The sequence below is a fragment of the Cervus elaphus genome, chromosome 25 (assembly GCF_910594005.1).
Source record: "Cervus elaphus chromosome 25, mCerEla1.1, whole genome shotgun sequence".
NCBI classification, from domain to species: Eukaryota; Metazoa; Chordata; class Mammalia; order Artiodactyla; family Cervidae; genus Cervus; species Cervus elaphus.
The window spans coordinates 45298926-45317311 of NC_057839.1; the positions used below are offsets into that span (position 1 = coordinate 45298926).

At 37.9% G+C, this 18386-nt stretch overlaps 1 pseudogene; it reads left to right on the forward strand.

Moving 5' to 3' along the window:
* Positions 1–2458: 2458 nt before the first annotated feature.
* The window catches only part of LOC122683654, an 89456-nt pseudogene continuing 73528 nt past the window's right edge, over positions 2459–18386 (forward strand).

Consider the following 18386-nt stretch of genomic DNA (forward strand, 5'->3'; position numbering starts at 1 on the left):
ATCCATTTGAATTCAAGAGGGAGAGGAAGGATAAAAATCTGTTTTCCTCTAAGATAGCTTTCTTTAATTATGGATTATTCATTATCTAGGCTAGTTTTCTTTTTATTTATGCAGAATTCTTATCTCATGATAATCATATACTATATCAACATTTTGAATTCTTACTATGGAAATGATACTAAGATCTATTCAGCCCCCAAATATTTTTACAATACTTCCATTCATCTTTTGGGCTTCCCTTGTGGCTCAGTTGGTAAAGAATTCGCCTACAATGCGGGAGACCTAGGTTCGATACCTGGGTTGGGAGAAGGGAATGGCTACCCACTCCAGTATTCTGTCCTGGAGACTCTCATGGACTGTTTAGTCCATGGGGTTGCAAAGAGTCAGACACGACTGAGTGACTTTCACATCATCATCCATTCATTTTTGGCTGTACTTCCCCAAATCTGTTCCAAAACTTTTCCATTTTTCTCAGTTTCATATTCACTGATATTAATCCCACATATTTATTGAGAAATCAAAGTTATCTAAAGTGACGTCTGTCCTCATTCTCTACTACATAGCTCCTTCTTCCTACCTTCTAGCCTCAGGCCAGAAAGCATCTGCACCACTGCCAAAAACTAATTTCTCTACTTAAGTTTTCAGTTACAGACCAGTCCAAGCCCTGTCTGCTTCAGTTCTCATTCTCCTTTATAACTTTAATTTCATCAAGCAGGTAACTTTTAAATTCATCAACCAACACAGAGATGACCACTGAACACTGATGCTATTATTTTACCTCTCAACTACGGCCCTCCTTTAAAATGACTAATATCTAAGGATTAGTGTCTCCCAATCACTGCCTTTCCATGCCAACTCTATTCTTTCTTCCAAATTCCTCCCTCTCAACTGTCAAAAAATATCAGGGATTCACATAACTAATAGTTGTTTCCAAGCCTACATTTTCCTTAATTTCCCTGAAGACAGTTCTGTTTCCCCTTACTCGTTGAAAGACCGAGTCTTCCCTTCTACTTGCCTTGCTCATGAGTGAATGCGGTGTGTGCATTTCCAACTGTCTAAGGTCGCTTGTATATGGTTGTGTTTTCTTATTTTAACACAATACACCTACATCTAAATTTAAGATTATAAAATGATGTTTTTATACTAAGCCCAACGACAGGATCAAGTCCTAAGTACCAAGAAACTATTTCAGCCCCTTCTCCAATCCTGGGACCCAGAACAGATTAGGATGAGGGCTTGCTGGAATGACACCCTCAGACCACAGCTAGGAAAAGAAAAGCCCCATTGTTCCTCACATTTATCACCTGTGTTCTCTGGAGAGCAGTGAGTCCTGGAGGCTTTTAGGTGGTAAAACTGACCTGCTGCGGAACAAGGAAACCCCAGCAAATCAGGACCCCCCCCCCCACCCCGCCCCCGCCAACGCGCCGCAAATTCTGCAGTAGTAGATGGGGGTCGTCCATCCCTGAAAGTTACTTTATTGAGAGAGATGGTGTTCAGAGGGTAGCGGCCACCCTGGAGCCATGCGCATCTCCAAAAGCGGATCATGGTAAGAGGTGCTAGATTCTTGGGAAGCATCTGAGCAGTCTAGTCTATGAGCGTTTGTCTCTGGTGTGATGGAGACCGTCCTCACTGGCTCCTTGTGTTCCAGCCACCTGCAGACAGAAGCACCGCTTGACTCAGAAACACAGCCACCGTCCGCCTTTGCCTGGAGAGAAGCTCGCTCTCAGCGCGTTGGAGGCAGTGATGCGCTCCACGCGGGCCGCGGGGAACTGGACCTGCCCGCGCATCCCACGCAGCGTGGCGGGCGGCTCCTCCCAGACCTGTGGGGCCGCGCCTCAGTGCCCAGGCTCCGGCTTCAGCAGGAGGGACTCCGACATGTTAGCTCGTGGGTGGACGCCAGGACGACTGGTCGGTGGTGTCCAGTCCGTCCATCTCCACCAGGAGGTAGTTGAGCATTTGCCCCCCTCGGAGCTGGAGAAGCAGGACGCGCGGGTGGAGTGCTTCTTGCTCCGGGCGTGGATCCCCGCGGTGTATGCGTTGTGGGGCGCTGGGTGGAGACCTCGCTCCATGGACTCCAGGCGGCTCCTTGCAGGAAGAGCACCAGTGACTCGGGAGCTACTACCTTGGCCTGCAGGGTCTTCCCACCACGGCCTGCGGGCAAGGGCTGACTCCTCTTCCCATCATCCCCAAGATGGAGGGGCATTTCCAAAGAAGCCCCCAAGGAAACTGGAATCCTGACCTTGCCTTCGATATTCAGATCACCTGCAGCCGCTGGAAGCTTCTCTCAAATGTGTCAGTATTTGTAACCTGCATTCGGTACATCAAGGCCAGACAAGGCCACCCGAACGCCCCGGCTCCGTGTTGCAGATAGACTTTAACCATATCTCCGCGGGGCACTGTCTGAACCCACCTCACTTTGTTCTTGGCCAGCATCTCGTGGGCAAAGTTGGTCTGGGAAATGGTAGCCCTGCTGGTACTGAGCGGATGCAGTAGGCTCCTGAGAAGAGAGATGAGCAAGGTGAGTAGATGCTCCCAGTACGGCTGGCCCTTCCTAGCCTTGAACCTTCTCTCCTCTGCATCATCTTCAAGGGTCCTCCTCTGGGACTTATTATTGTTTTTAGTCCTCTGCTTCCTACTTGAGGTGTTAAAATAGTAAGTACCACCTAGAAGTTTCCAGAGTCTGACTGGATTCTGGACTAGAGGTTTTTTCAACAGCAATCCACTGATCCCATCAAAGGCAGGTGTTACCAGCTGGCAGTTGCAAGCTCTTTAGCTTCTGCCTCCAGCCTAGGCAACACTGGCCTGAAGCAGGTGGACAAAATTTAGCCATCCCCTCCCACCTGAGTGAAGAGACCTGGTTTCCAGCCCCAGCCTAGGAACTGAAGCCTCCTAGAATACCACCCAGGCCCTGGGAGGGACTTTCTTCCTTTTCTTTTTCTTTCCTAGTTGAAGTTCTTTTTGTTTTTAGAGCAACTAAAAAACATTTAATATGAAACCTGTTTTAAAAAGGAGCATAGTAGAAGTGAAAAGCTCAAACATGATTCACTAGATTATGACAATACAGTTAGGGGCTGCAAGAATAAATAATCCCTGAGCTTGAAAAAACATCAAAAGATGTGACCTAATCTGAAAATCAAGCACAGAAGTAAAAAATGAAAGAGAGAAATAACAGATTCCATGACCTTTGTGATAATATAAAAAACAGTCTAACATGTATGTTATTCAAATGCAGAATGAGAGGACTGAAAGAAGGACAGAAGCACAGTTGGAAATTAACACCAGTAATTCTTAGAATTTGGTGAAAAGCCTAATTTATAGATTAAAGAAGGACAGTGAACTGCCAAAAGAATAAGTGAAAGCAAAATTTTTAACTGACACAAGAATCCTGAATAAAAATATGTAAATACTCTTAAAACTCAACAATAAATGGGCAATCTAAGAAATGGGCAAAAACCTTGGATAATTCACAAAGAAAGATGTAAAGTGTGAAATAAAGATGAGAGAAAAGTTCAATGTTATTCATAAGGAAAACTTTAAAGCCAAATATATATATATATATATATATATATATATATATATACACACACACTAGAAAGGCTAAAATTTAAGTCTGTTAACAACAAATGTTGGTCAGGATACCTAACAACTAGTTCTCTCATACATGCTGATAAGAATGTAAATAATCCACCTTCTATTACAAAAAAAAAACACACACCAAATTTGGTTGCCTATTAGAAAGGTATATATAAAGGTCCTGAAATTCTACCTACCAAGATCAGTGAAATTCCATGTCTACAAATAGTCTGACACAAGAATATCTAGAGCTGCTTTATAGAAGAGTCAAAAATGTGAAGTGGCTCTGCTGTCCATAGGAAAATACATAAATATTCTGTGGTAAATTCATATAACAAAAATACTGCTCATCAGTAATAATAAGCTACTAATACATATAAAAATAGATGCATCTCACAAAAATGTTGACAAACGAGTCCAATTCAAGAAATTATGATTTCTTGAAATGCTGTATGATTCCAAATGCTGTATGATTCTGTTTGTAATGTATTCTAAAACAAGGAAAACCAATCCATGATGGAAAAAAATTATAACATTGTTTATCTCTTTAGAGGGTGAAAGTATTGATGAAAAATAGCCAAATGTTAACTTTCTGAGGTGATGGAAATATTCTTAGTATATGCATTTATTAAAACTCAATAAGTTATACATTTAAGCTTTGTTCATTACACTTTAATTAAATTTTACTACCAAAAAATAAAAAGAAAGTAAACAAATACTGAACTCTAGTTTGTAGGTTTCCTTTTTGTTTGTTGTTTAGTAGTATGTTACCCATTTTGAAACTGTATTCTGTTCGCTGAGTTAAAGCAAATGTGTAATGAGGGCCAGATTTCTCACTGGTTTGGAATGGAGTTAAAAATGTTAAAAAGAAAAATATATCTAGAAGGTTCCTAAAGTGTTGGATAAAATTAGAGACATCAATAAGAGTTCATTAGCTGTGTTGTTGTTCAGTTGCTGCATCATGTCTGACTCTTTGAGACCTCATGGACTCCAGCACGCCAGGCTTCCCTGTCCTTCATCATCTCCCAAAGCTTGCTCAAACTCATGTCCATTGAGTCAGTGATGCCATTCAACCGTCTCGTCCTCTGTCAACCCCTTCTCCTCCTGCCCTCAATCTTTCCCAGCATCAGGGTCTTTTCCAATGAGTCAGCTCTTTGCAGTAGATACAGGAATATGCATATGTTCAAGTTCTGTTCACTGGCAGGGCGTAGAAGCTATGAATATACACAGTGTCCAGTTGTATTTTCTAAGAACTGTTGCCAATAAAAAAGGAAGAAGGAGTGTAGCTAATAATAGGAATGAGCCAGAGAAAGTGATATGCATGTCTGGGCTATCCTATAGTTCCAGGCATTAAAGCACCAGAGAATCATAGAGGCAGGTCAGGGGAGGGCCACATACTCTGAGAGAGCAAGAGGTAAAGAATGTTAAATAAAAAAGGATAACTGTCAACAACTGATGAGTGTGAAAAAAGCATGAAGCAACTTATCTGTAAATTTGAAACTAAAACAAGATGAAATGTAGTAAAATATATTGTAGTCAGTGTCTTAAAAAGGATTGAAAGCCACTAGACTACTCTAGCCAGTATAACTGAATTCACCCCTGGAATGCTGACTGCATCCTTCTTTTAATAATGCTTTCACTATGAATGATGCCTATTTCCTACATCTCTGTCACAACCAATCCCTCAGAGTTCACCTGTTTTCTTCTCCATGTGACATTTTAGCTGACCATCTTTACACCTGACTGGGTGGACCACTCAGGTATAATTTATAAGTGCTTCCCTTACATTATTCTTACTTTTTGGTATCTCTTTTGTTTTAAAGTGTTTGTAGCTCTGAAAGGCAGAAATACTATTTCTACTGTTGCCAACCCTCAGAGCTAACTACTTTGTATGAGCCAAGCAGGTTCTTAATATTTTCATGTGTGATGGTTTTTCATATGAAAAAAAAAAACATATATTAGAAAATTAAGTTTTTTCAGGGTTTGGGTTACTTTGTAACTTTTTGAAATTGAAACTCATTTCATTACTGCAGTTGTGTTTTAACTTGTGAGTTAAACATCAGTCAGTTCATGAGCTCAAACATCAGTCAATTCATGACATTGCATTTACTACTCTGTCTTGTAGGATATAGCCTCTATTATGCCATCAAAACATTTTCACACCTTGATTCTATTTTGATCACATTTATCAAAATTATCCAATTTCCAGGTCCTTGCCAGATATAACATGGTCTTTGTGGGCAGATAACATTATTATATGAAAGACTTTATCTTTAGTGGATTCTGTACTGACAAGAGGAGAGAGAGTGAACAGATGCATTCAAACTCCAGTGACCATCTGCTGAGCCCTGAGCAGTCCTCCTGACAGAGGAGCAGTCTGCAGAGTGCTTACTCATAAAACACCCATTTTGTGAATGAAATGGTTTTAGTGGTCTCTGAGGCCATCGCTTTGTCACTCTGTCAGTACTAAAATTAATGTGGAAATAAAAGTAAACAAAACATCTTTCCTTCCTGTGTTTCCAAAAATTTATCGACTTGTTTAAACATCTAACTCTACTGCAAGCAAACATGGTTTTATTATAATTGCATTTAAATCTTGATGGAAAACAGAAACTTCTCATCAAATAGCTTTTCCTCTTTCAGATTATATATACAAGCTTACAACTGAACTCTAGTCTACTCTTCAAGTAGAAGACCCAGTTTTTTTAAAAAATTTATAGAAAAAAAAAATTTAAAGAGGTAATTTTCTCCTCTAGACATACTAACTGCCACATACTGATATTGGCATATAATGACATCACCTGCTAAAACCTGCAATAGTCTGCTAGGGCTAATCTAACATAACACCACAGACTGTATGGCTTAAACAACAGAAATTCATTTTCTCATAATTCTGGAGGTTAGAAGTCCAAGATCAAAGTTGGTTGGTTTCCGCTGAGGGCTGTACAGGAAGGGTCTTCTCCGGGTCTCTCTCCTTGGCCTACAGATGACGCTTTCTCATTCTGCCTTCCCATGGTTGTCCTTTTGTACATGCTTGTGTTCTGTCTGCCTAAACTCCTTCAGAGCCTTTCTCATGTAAGTTATTTCCCTAGATCTAGACTTCACTTTATTCCCATCACTACTTAGTCACTGGATGTCATTGGTAGTCATTGGTAGTCATTGACTACCTTACTCAATTTCTCCTCTTTTATACATTTAATACTTCACCATATAATGGACTTCTGTTATAAGCTCAATATAGTGTTAATTGCTGGAGAGATAATAAATAAAAGTACATTATGAGCATACATTTATATTATGAGGGTACACTTACCCTCATAATATATAATTGGGAGATGACCTCTGGTTGTGTTTATATAGGTATGTGTTGCAGGTGGTATTGTACAGTGACTGAAAGTGGTAACTGGTGAGTGTCTAAGAAAACTGGTTTAGCTGTAGTTGGTGTTAGCCATTCAGTCATATCCAACTCTTTGTGACTCCATGGACTGTAGTCTGCCCGGCTCCTCTAGCCATGGAATTCTCCAAGCAATAATACTGGAGTGGGTGTCCATTCCCTTCTCCAGAGGATCTTCCAGAACCAGGGATTGAACCCGTGTCTCCCACAGTGCAGGCAGATTCTTTACCATTTGAGCCACCAGGGAGAAAGAAAGAGAACTTTAAAAATGCCTCCTCAGAGATATTTTAGTCTAGCAGGAGGAGAGCTGCCATCAGCTGAGGTGAGGAAAACAGCAATTGGAACAGGTTTGGAGTCAAGGAGTTCAGAATATCAGTTTTGGAAATGCCAAATTTGATGGGCTAATTAGAAACATTAAAAGAAAAAAAAGCTAATAGGCTCTCACATGTCTTAGTCTGAAATTCCTATAGAAGTCTGGTGAGAGATCAAAACTGAAAGTTACTAGGGTTGGATAAGATCACCAAGAAAATAAGTGCAAAGAGAAAAGTCAATGCACACCAAACAGGAGTGCTTAGAGGTAAAAGAATACTCCAGAAATTCTTCTGGAGTGAAATAATTTTTACTTTTTCTCTCATCTACCCTCATAGTTTTCCCTAATGACTCAGGTGGTAAAGAATCCACCTTCTATGCAGGAGACCTGGATTCCATCCCTGTGTTCAGAAGATTCTCTGGAAGAGGACATGGCAACCCACTCCAGTATTCTTGCCTGGAGAATCCCCATGGACAGAGGGGCTACAGTCCATTGAGTCACAAAGAGTCAGACATGACTGAGCGACTAAGCACAACCTTCATAATATATAGCTGGGAGATGACTGAGAAGGACTAAAATGAAAGGACGGAGGGACGTCAGGTCCCGGGAGTGTTCTGGAAACTAGTGAAGGAGTTCAAAACCAGGCCTCTTGGATTGCAGGCAGATTATTTACCACCTGAGCCTCCAATGGATTTGAGATGATTGGAACTGCCAAGGGAAATTGTACAGAAAGGGGAAAACTGGCACCAAAGTTGCATTTTATCAGCCTGTAAGTAATGATTAAAGTAATTTAAACCACTGAAAATCTTGAAGGATTTCTTCAGCTGTTCTGAGGAGGAAGACGAGAAAAGGGCTAAAGTTGGAATCTAGGGGGTCAGGCACTGGGCGGAAATACAGCAAAGGCTGTTCCTAAACTTTAGGATTTAAAAAATTCTTAGGTTTTATGATACTTCAAAATAAAATTTTATTTCTAGTGTTTGACAGATTTTGACAGCATAGAACCTATTTCTCTTTCCTAAAACTCAAATGTATATAGGTGAAAGCTTGTGTAGAATAAGTTCATTCTGATGCTTTGGTATCATATGTACACTCCAAACTTTTTTCACTTTACCTTTTAACTTTACCTTCCTCAAGGCTCTCTTATAAATGCTGAGGTACAACGCCCCTTCTCAAGTTTAAATCATTGCCCTGCATTTTCCTTTCATCCCCTAATTAAGGACACTTATTGCAGGCTGATTTTCTCACATCTCAGAAGCCTCCATCACTGGCATATTCACTTCGGGACCTAGCTTCTCTCTACAGATTAAACTGAATTTCCTCTTATTGCTGACCCTCCCCCAGGGGATCTTCCCGAGCATGAAGTCGCATCTACCTGTGTCTCCTGCATTGCAGGCCGATTCTTAACCCACTGAGCCACCTGGGAAGCCCACTCTTTGACCTATATCTCCCTATTCTTCCAACCCCTCAGTCCTGGGAAGCCACCATTCTACTCTCTGTTTCTATGTGTTCGGTGTTTTTATGTTTTAATGTGGGTGAGATTGTACTGCATGTATATTTCTTTGATAAACAGTTTTCTTATAATGGATCTTAAAGCAAATCACCAGAGGGAAACAGAACAGTCTAAACAATTTAGATATGGGCAGTGGCAAAGATTAGAGTGTTTTTAAATTAGCAGTTCTTGAACTTAAATTTCTGCCTTGCACTTCTGATATCAAAATGAAGGTAATTCTGGCTTCGGATTCTAGCTTCATATTTTTGAGAGTAGGATCCTCCTATTTCTCTCACCCTCAACCTTATCCCACTACTCAAGCAATGTAAAGTGGTCTTGTAAACTTTGCCCCCTGTATCCATTATGTCTGAAAAGAAAATTGATTTTAACTCTGATGACGCAAATTAGACACGATGAAGCCGGCAGGCTTGGGGAGTGGGGCTCTCTCTCTTTTTCTCTTTATTAAACACTGAGACTCAAAGGAAATAATTTCTTTCCTAAGTATTGTCTCAAGTCCTACCTTCCTGTGGTTCAGGATTTATTTTTAGTCAAGTTTTCTTCTCAAGAAGTTGTAGGTGAGGTGAGATATAGGTGTGCAATGAGGTGCAAAAACTAAAAATATCTCAGTAGACCTTTGAAGGAGAGAGATCTTTGTGTGATTAGAGGAAGAGCAATTCTTTACAGTTTTATGATCCTCTTTCCTAGTTAGACTGAGGTATTTATGAAGGAAAAGTGATTGTCTATTTCTTTAGATTTAACTGTTTAATAGTTATCTTAAGTATTGAAAACATGCTTACAGTCAACCAACAAATGGTTATTCACCATGTTACACAAATTCTAGCCCTGGACCAGTCAGTCTCAATTCTTCAAACCTATCACATATCACTAATTCTAAGACACCTAGGTGTGACTGTATGTGTACATATCCACAAGTACAACAACTACATGGATAAGAAAAAAAAAAAAGAAACCCATAAGGCCTGTATCTACTGGATCAGCAGTAATATCTCTCCATATAGTTTAGTAGTAATACCTCCCATATAGTTTTTATTTTTTATTTTTTTACGGCTGGATCCACTTTATTCCTGGACTTCCCAGGTGGCTGAGTGGTAAAGACTCTGTGCACAATACAGGAGATGCAGGTTCAATCCCTGGGTCAGGAAGATGCCTTGAAGAAAGGAAATGACAGCCCACTCCAGTATTCTTGCCTGGATAATCCCAATCCAAGGGGTTGCTAAAGAGTCAGACATGACTGAGCGACTAAACAACAGCAATAACTAATGTATATCCCACTTCATTCCTAACACCAAAATAAAGGCAAATGAATTAAAGATTTACATATAAATAGTGAGATATACTTGCTTCGTGTATTTTTGTATTGTTTGAATTCACTTAGCAACACACTTTTCAAATAATTTTTAATATGGTAAAATATACATAAGATTTACCATTTTAACCATTTTTAAGTGTACATTTAAGTGACATTGGTACATTTACTTTGCTATGCAGTTATCATCACTACTCATTTTTTTTTCCAGAAATTTTTATATTCCCAAATTGAAACACTGTACCCATCAAACTGCTCCACATTCTATTTTCCCCCAATTCTACTTTTTGTTTCTATAAATTTGACTACTCGAGGTAATTCATACAAGTAGAATTGCACAGTATTTGTACTTCTGTGGCTTATTTCACTCAGCACTATCTTTTTTTAGCATAAATATCTTTATGATGCATCCATGTTGTAACATGTGTCAGAATTTCCTCCCTTTTTTGAGGCTGAATAATATTCCATTCTGGTTTGTCTATCCATTCATCTACTGATGGGCATGTGGGTTGTTCCCACCTTTTGGGTATTGTGAATAATATTACTATGAACATAGGTAGATAAGACAGAAGAGACCAGAAAGTTTATCCTCCCAGCCTCACCCTACTCCATCCCTGTCCATAAGTCAGAAAGAGAGTTCTCACCAGAAACCAAATCTGCCAGAAACTTGAACTTGTAGTATTCGAGAACTGCAAGAAAGTAAATTTCTGTGTGTGTGTGCATAGTTGCGTGGTCCTATATGACTCTTTGCGACCTATGGACTGTTGCCCGCCAGGCTCCTCTGTCTATGAGATTTTTCAGGCAAGATTACTAAAGTAGGTTGCCATTTCCTCCTCCAGGGGATCTTATCCACCCTCAGTTCAGTTCAGTTCAGTTCAGTCACTCAGTCATGTCCGACTCTTTGACACCCCATGGACTGCAGCATGCCAGGCTTCCCTGAGCATCACCAACTCCCGGAGCTTGCACAAACTCTTTTCCAGTGGATCTTGCCCACCCTAGTTTAAACCGTATGGTTTTGATCTTATTCCACTCATTATCCTATGATGAAATTTTGTATAAATTTTGTGTAAGTATTCATTAGAATTAGTTTTTTGTAAAGTCTTTTAAAGAGGAATGATTATGGTTAAATGCTCCTTTAATTAATGTTCACTTACCTGTTTCTCAACAAGATAAAGCCTAATCAATCTGCTGCTGTAAAAATTAATGTCTTAGGTTTAATGATATAGGGGCAGTTCCTCCTGATAATAGCATTTATGTCATTCTTTAGCTTTATTCATACCTTATTTTTATATTGAACTAGCTTCTAAAATCTACCACTGAAAAGAATGTGAAAGCTCCTGAATTAAGTTCTCTAGGGCAGCCTGTTCACTTTCTCCTAAGGGGAATGAAGTATGCATGTGATTGTGAAAGGATGATGCTCTTTATTTTTTTGTAAAGTAAATTGCATTTTGTGGTAGAGACGGGAGAACTCAGTCCTTTCAGAAACTGGCTGAACAAATTAAATCAGAATTTTGTTCTTGCCACCTCTTTGATTTCCCCAGTCCTTCTTAACTTTTTCTTAATGAATGTTGTCCTTTGAGCCATAACTCATCTGCTACAGAACATGCCGGTTCAAGTGAGGGTGGTAATTTCCTAAGGGTACTTGACTCAGAGAAATTCCAACAAAAAAACTAATTTTAAACTTAATGTTTGTTATAAATCACACCTAAGAAACCAACAGGAGTTTTCCTTTTAAATGCTATTGAGACCAGAGTAAACTAGAAAGGAGTTTAGTAGTTGGAAAAGCAAGGCTGAGACTCAGAAGAAAACATCTTATGTTTATTTTGTGCTAGTCTGTGGTAAATTAAGAAATCTTTTCATTTCTTCCCCCTTAATATATAACTTATCACTAATTTTATTAGGTGAACATACAAGCTGCTGTCCTCTTCAGAGTGCTGCCAGTAAGGAGGGAGAAGGGTGGTAATGCTTAGACAGCAAAAGAAAAATGAAATCCAAGAAGTCCTTTAACTTATTTTAAGATGAAGCAAAAAGAATCAGGTGTGTTTTTTTTTTCTTTTAAACAAAATAGCATTATTTTTGTAAACTGAAAGAAATTCTAACCACTGATGAAGACAAAAAGAAGACAAGACCCTCTTCCAGAAACACATTTGTAATTAAATTGCTAAGAATCAGTAATACATCTCCTTTCCTCTCCTCTAGGCATTCCTTTTGAAGATCTTTCATCATATATATTTACTGCAAGGAAAAAATGAGGTTGGACAAATGAGTATAGCAATATTTAATCATTCATAATTTTTCTAGTCTAGTAAAACTTCCCTTCAGAAGATTGAGTGAAGGATAGCACATCATCATAGGAACGATTTCAAAGCCTGTAGTCAGCGTCAACATTAGAATCATGGTATAGGACAAAACCTCCAGAGTTTAGGCACAGCTAGTGTAAACCTCACTCTTGTTTTGACTAAAAACGTCATACATTGACATTTGGTGTTTTTGCATGTACAGATGCAAGGTAGATGGTTCCAGCCATTAAAAAATATGATATGCAATGAATAAGTGCTACATTGAAATACATTAAAATAAACATGTATGTTACTACTCATTTCTGTATTTACATGTTTGTGCTTAAACATATATAGGAAGCTGTACCTGCAGATAGAGACACTGTTTCTAAGGATTCACAGGCTCAGATTTCCATGTATTAGTTTTATGTCTCTGGGAATGTTGCTTAGTCTTTCTAAAACTTACGTTTCACTATATACACACACACACATATTCTGCTGCTGCTTCTGTACTGTGCTCAGTCGTGCCCGACTCTTTGCGACTCCATGGTCTGTAGCCCACCAGGCTCCTCAGTTACCCAATATGTGAAATCCCCCCATTGGCTTCTGGCAACCACCAATGACAATGATAGGCCCACAGACGATACTAGATACAGGTTTCCACCACAGCTATTTTTGAACTTTTGCAATTATCAATATTGTAACGGCTTACAGAAGACAGTCTTCACAGGGAATTTCTAAAGTTGGATATACTAATAATCCCTTCTCTCCCCTATACTTATTAACGACGTGATTTTTAAAATGCTCTCCTCAGTGCAATGCCTTATTTGATGCTCAGGTGTAAGTCCTAATTAGGTTAAGCTCATCCTGGTAATATGGTAATCAATGGTATGTACAGCAGCATCAATTTGGCAGTGACAGCAAAGAGCAAGTCCTGTGGTAAATTCTAGGAAATTTTTTCCTCATTATCATAAAAAATGCATTTCTACCTACAGCAAACATTGTCCTATTTGAATGTGACATCTGAAAATGAAAAAGTCATCTTTTAGAAACATAAGGAGAACTCACTTGAAAAATTATAAAGACATGATCATGAAATCAAAGTGTGAAGATAAAAATAACCAACTCTGGAGTAATTCTACCTCTGTATATTTTACAATGGGAGATCTTTTTGTTCTTAAATTTTAGCTCCTTTGGGTGGGATTTATCTTATTTTAAGTGGAAAGTAGTTTCACCCATTCATCAGAAGCAAGGGGCTAACTTCAGTATTTGACTTTTGGAGGCTGGTCATTTCATTTATGGGACTTCCCTTGTGGCTCAGCTAGTAAAGAATCTGGCTGCAATGCGGGAAGCCTGGGTTCAACCCTGTGTTGGAAAGATCCCCTGGTGAAGGGAAATGGCTACCCACTCCATTATTCTGGCCTAGAGAATTCCATGGACTGTATAGTGACGACTGAGCGACTTTCACTTTCATTTCTTTTATCAGGTGCAAAACATTTTTAAAGAGTTGTGTATGCCTCAGAATAGAGACCGTATAATCATCAAGCTGTAGCATTAGGGAAAGTGGAAAGCCAAATTCAAGATATTGGTGTTTCTTGGTCAATTCATACCAAGCATCTTGGTATGAATCTTGGTCAAGCATCTATATGCTTTGTGTGTGTGTGTAAAAGTAAAGATAAATATTCTGACTGAAATAATGTCAAATCTTTGGTAAATAAAATATTTCATATGTAACTATATATTTATAACGTTCATTATCTTGACTAACGTTACTATCATGAAATGTTCTGATAATTTTGTGGTCAAACAACTTCCCCTCAGGATGCGTGTATATGTGTGTGTGTGCACATGTGTGTGTATTACTTTTAAAAATACCTACAGACTTTTGTTCATAGCAACTAAGCAGATTAAGTACCCATCTTTATACTAAAAACAACGAGAATGGTGGCTAAAATATGTTTAACTTAATCAGTTGGAAAAGAGGTGTAGAATATTCGAAAGCTGAAACCTCATTGTAAGAGGGATGCAGAGAGTTTACCAGAGCATTAAAACTCTTTTGCCTTGAAAACATTTGATAAAACTTATTAACTTTCAGTCCACTGTGGATAAAGCCCATAGTCTACTGAATTGTGTGAACACTCATAAGAGACCCTTTGCTCCATTAAACTTGGATACATAAGGCTTAATCCTTACTGAAACAGTTAACTATAATTGCCCAACCTTATTTCTAGAGTATACACAGTTCATGACTTCAAGGAGAACAGCCTTATATATAAACCTTAGCTTTCAGGAGGGGAATGTTTGTTTTTTGTTTTTTTTTCTTTAGATTTCATAATCGCAAGTCAACATCACAGCAGGTTTGCATACCAAATTCACACTGTCTGGATATCAGGCAATCTCAGGTGAACAATTTGTTGGAGGTGACATTGCTTCCATGTGAGATGTAGAAATGGGAGCAATTTCTCTCCAGAGTAACTACCTTCAACGCTGGCCTCAAATTTTTCCTTTAACAGGTCTCACAATAAATGAGCTCATGGCATAAACAGTCCAATCAAAAAATGAGCAAAGGACCTAAATAGACATTTCTCCAATGAAGAGAGACAGATGGTCAAAAGGCACATGAAAAGATTCTCAACATCACTAATTATGAGAGATGTGCAAATCAGCATTACAATGAGATATCACTTCACACTGGTCAGAATGGCCATCATCAAAGAGTCTACAAATAATAAATTCTAGAGAGGGAGTGGAGAAAAGGGAACCCTCCTACATTGTTGGTGGAAATTTAAATTGGTGCAGCCATTATGGAAAACAATATGGAGTTTCCCTAAGCAAAGTAAAGATAAAGCTACCATATTATCCAGCAATCCTACTCCTGGGTATATACCTAGAGAAAATCATAATTCAAGAAGATACATTCACCCTGATGTTCATAGTAGCACTATTTACAATAACCAAGACATAAAGCAACCTAAATGTTCATTGGCAGCTGAATGGATAAAGAAGATGTGGTATATATTCACAGTAAAATATTACTCAGCTATTAAACAGAACTAAATAATGCCTTTTGCAGAAACGTGGATGGACCTAGAAATTATCATGCTAAACGAAGTAAGCAAGACAGAGAAAGACAAATATATGATATCACTTATATGTGGAATCTAAAAAGAATTTGATACAAATGAGCTTATACACAAAATAAAAATAGACCCCCATACAGAGAAAACAAAATTATAGTCACCAAGGGGGAAAGGAAGAATGATAAATTAAGAGTTTGGGATTAATGTATCCACACTACTATATATAAAACAGATAACCAACAAGTGCCCACTGTACTCAACAAACTATACTCAATATTTTTAATAACCTATAAGAGAAAAGGATCTGAAAAAGAACAGATATGTGTATAACATATATATATATATATACATATATACAAGGTATATTAAATTTAGCATATAAAATACACAAAACATAGTTTATTGAAATAGAAAAAAATGTAATAGAGCATATCAAAAGTGCCAAAATAATGTCATCATTCAGTTACCAGTATAGACAAATATTTAAAGAGGATTAAAGAAAAAATAAGGAATGTCAGAAGAAAATGAAATAAAATGGTGTTCTGCAAATGTAAATATAAAATAAAGATATATTAATTAAAATGTATATAACTAGGAAAACTTGAATTTATTTCTCAATAATTTCTAAAAATGACCCTAAAGAAGAACTTACTAAAATTGTAATAATATATTCAGTTGAATCAATATTACAGTTGTTTTCTAGTTGCTAAGTCATGTTTGACTCTCTTATCTTTTAATAAAGTAACAGGCCTAGGTTTTGTTTTCCGTGAATTCTGCCAATTTCATAAGTTTCAGGCTTACTCAAACTATTTTAGAGCCTTTATCTTATGAGAAGTACAGCCTTGACCTAAAGACCCATGAAGACATTATCAAATGAAAAAAATTATGGCAATTTCACTCATGATTATGAATGTAAAAATATTAAATTAGACATTTGTGGTAGAATCATGAATCTGGAAATAAAATTGGATTTATTTCAGGATTGCAAGGTTTATTTAACATTATAAAATTAGATGATCTAATTCACTGGCATGTTAGCAGAATAGCAATTCATAATGTTTACGTAATAGGCCACAGCATAAGTATTTTCATAAAATTTCTCCATCTGTGACAAAAAGTTAATCTAATTATTAAAGGGTATTTCCATTGCCTGATAACCTTATCAGAATAATTAAATTGTATCTTGTATTCAAAAATATGATAAGTTTATTTTGAGCTCACTTAAGTTTATTTTGAGTTCAGTATGGATTCCCATTGTTGAGCAGCTGTCTCTTGGTGACCTCAGGGTCAGTTGCTTTCTGTCTCATCATGTGTTTGTTTTTTAATTGGAGTATGATTGCTTTAAATGCTGTGCTAATTTCTTCTATACAGAAAGGTAAATCAGCTAAATGTATACATGTATCCACTCTTTTTGGATTTCCTTCCCACCTAGGTCACCACAGAGCATCGAGTAAAGTTCCCTGTACAATATAGTAGGTTCTCATTTGTTATCTATTTCATATGTAATAGTGCATGTATGTAAATCCCAATCCATCCCAACCGCTTCCCTGCCTGACTATTGTATATAGTGCTGCAGTGAACATTGGGGTGCATGTATCTTTTTGAACTGTGGTTTTCTTCAGGTATATGTTCAGAAGTGGGATTGCTGGGTCATATGGAAGATCTGCTGGAGAATGAAATGGCAACCGACTCCAGCGTCCTTGCCTGGGAAATCCCGTGGGCAGAGGAGCCTAGGGGTCTCCAGGCCATGCGGTCACAAGAATCGGACACGACTTAGTGATTTAACCACAACCTCCACCATGGTAGTTCTATTTTTAGTTTTTTAAGGAATCTCCACACTGTTCTCCACAGTGCCTATACCAATGTACATTCACACCAACAGTGTAAGAGTGTTCCCTTTTCTCTACACCCTCTCTAGTATTTATTATTTGCAGATGTTTGATGATGGCCATTCTCACTGGTGTGAAGTGATACCTCATTGTAGTTTTCATCTGCATTTTTCTAACAAATAGTGGTGTCATCATATGTTTATAAAATAAGATGAACTTATATTATTCAAAATATCTTTAACAGTGACTGGGAGGACTATTAATCGTTCTGTTAAAATGCCAGGTTTAAGTCATTGTTGCCCCAGACAATCTAGTCTAGTTGGTCATCCTTCAAAAGGATCCTTCTTGGCCATAGCAATTTCTGTCTTTAGGACGGTTCATAGAATATGAAAGAATACAAAGATTTAACCTGAGAAATTTTTAATGGGCCATCTTGAAATTACATGTATGACTTTTAAGCAGCTTTATGTGTTGAAATTTTTCATACAGCTTATGGAACTGCAAGCCTGACTAGGAAATTTGGTCAAACATTTTGCTCATAAAGTAAGAAAGGGTAGATTTTCATCAACAGTCATTGGTCTTTGCTACATAAAATATATTTAAAAATATGAAGCAAATATTATACTTAATCCTGAAATACTAAAAGAATGGTAACTCAAGATTAAAAGAAAAGCGAGGTTACACACTCTTATTAAATATTATTTTGGAAATACTACACAGAGATGAATGAGATATGAGGTACAAAGACTGTAAAGGTATTCAAAAGTGTTATTATTTTTGAATGATATGATTATTTTTATAGAAACCCCTAAATGCTATACATAAAATATTTGTGTTAGTCTCTCAGTCATGTCTGACTCTTTGTGACCCCGTGGACTGTAGCCCACCAGGCTTCTCTGTCCAGGGAATTAGCCAGGCAAGAATACTTGAGTGGGTTAACATTCCCTTCTCCAGGAGATCTTCCCAACCCAGGGATCAAACCCAAGTCTCCCTCATTGCAGGCAAATTCTGTGGAGAATTTAACATGGATTCTGGATACAAAATTGACATTAAAAATGACACCATTACCCCAAAGGTAAATGTAATTAAAAATCACATAGATGAT